The sequence below is a fragment of the Pongo pygmaeus genome, chromosome 16, assembly GCF_028885625.2.
Source record: "Pongo pygmaeus isolate AG05252 chromosome 16, NHGRI_mPonPyg2-v2.0_pri, whole genome shotgun sequence".
In the NCBI taxonomy this organism is placed as follows: domain Eukaryota; kingdom Metazoa; phylum Chordata; class Mammalia; order Primates; family Hominidae; genus Pongo; species Pongo pygmaeus.
In genome coordinates, this window is record NC_072389.2 from 47,293,688 (window position 1) to 47,295,676 (window position 1,989).

A 1,989-nucleotide genomic window follows, 5' to 3' on the forward strand; every position below is an offset into this window, starting at 1 on the left:
TTCTCGCATAGTGGAGATAAATCCAACTTGATGAGGAAAAGGGAGCGTCTCTCAGTTCATCTTGCTCGCCTTTCCCCTGGCCACAGCCTGCGGTGAGCAGAGGGCAGAGGGCCAGCCGTGTCCTGGGACTGGTGACAGACAGCCTGCTGTCTTCCTATCTCTGAGCTGGCCCTGGGAGGGGCCCACAGGCTGCAGGAAGAGCACTGTGCGATTTACATAGATGCCTTTGTGTGGGGACCTGACAGCTGCTGGAGTCATGGTCCTCACCCGGGTCAGGGTGGGGCTGAGAGGGCCTCCAGGTGTTTGGGTAGTCAGGGGCTGGGGTGACAGCAGCTAGTGGGGAGGGGGGGGGTGTATGAGACAGATAAACATCCACACTCATATGCCAGATGTGGCTTTGAGCCTCAGCCCAGCCCACTCTCCTTGGCTGTCTGGCTGGCTTTATTGAAAGTTCGCCAAATGGAAAGGGTCTTTTTTTTTCTACCATGCCGGCTCACTCTCCAGAGCATCCGTGCCAGCAGTTGGCCAAACCCTGAGATTGGGAGCACGTCCTCCAGACCACCACATCTTCCGGGACGCCTGACCTCTGCAGCAGAGGTCACCAAACTGTCCAGTCCGAGGGAACAGTCCCCACAAGACTGCCCCAACTTCAGCCACCAGCTGCAGGTTCAGAGTCCCCAGGGCCACCTTCACTTCAGACCAGCTGGCTGCAAATTTGGGGGTGCTTACAACCACCCTCAGCTTCAGTAATTTTCTAGGGTGACTCACAGAACTCAGGAAAGCACTAAACTTACGATTACAGTTTTATGATCACGAAAAGATACAAAGTAAAACCAGCCAAAGGAAGAGAGGCTTAGGGCAGAATCCGGGAGGGGTCCAGTCGCAAGCTTCCAGGGAGGTGTCCTCTCCCTTTGGCGTTCTGGACAGCTTTGCCTCCTCTGGGCTACAATGTGTGAGGATATGCACAGGGTGTGGTCCACCAGGAAAGTCTACCTGAGCCTTTGGTGCCCAGAGACTTTACTGAGGCTTGATCAGACGCTGCCTGTGTGACCGACCTTTAGTCTCCAAAGCCCCCCAGCAAACAAAGACACTCCTGTCAGACAGGACATTCCAGGACCCAGAGGTCACCTCCCACTAGCCAAGGGCAGAGGCTGGACCTCTCTTTGGTGAGGTTAATTCTAAACTATGAATAGGGCACGTTACAAAGTCAGTGCCCAAAGACACAGAGAGGTGTGCCTGTCAGAAGTTCCAGTCCTGGATTTGCCACCTTTGAGGTTAGCAAGTTACTTAATCCCTGTGGACACCAACCAGCCAGAGGTCAGCAGGAACAGCCCAATAGCCAAGCAAATTTGAGTTAATTGGTACCCATTGCACTAAGAATACTGCACACTAGGAGGCAGCGCAGAGTCTCAGTAAGTGTGTGTGTGTGTGTGTGTGTGTGTGGTGGGGGAGTGCTTACTGAAGGATTTGGGTGTTTGTAGGGTGATATTAGGAAATGTCCAAGGAAGCAAAGTGTTGCTCTGGATTGGGCGCTGTCAGTGAGTGGGGCGAGTCTACAATTGAGGATCTTCACAATGTTTATCCAGGAGGTGGAAGAACAGGGGAGGAATGAAAAGCCTGGTAGAGAAACCGCAGTCTCTCACGTGAAACAGGAGAGGGCACTGTTTGACCATTTTTGTGGTTTCACGGTGACCTCATTTTTTTGTCCATGCTCAGGCATATTTATGGAGTGGCCTTGATTCTGTCCTGCTGCGTCACGGGGGCGCGGTGACCCTGCCTGACACGGGTGCTCTGTGAAGTTTGTGTGCATCAGGCGGACACCAGGGCCCCGCAGACGAGTCACAGGATGCTTTGTTCTGTTCCTTTCCCAACCCTGAGTTTCATCACTGATAACACGGAGACGGTAATTCTACATAACACATTAGGCAAATGTGAGAATTAAGGGGAATAATGTAAAATGCCCAGCATAAAATAAAACACAACAGCTAG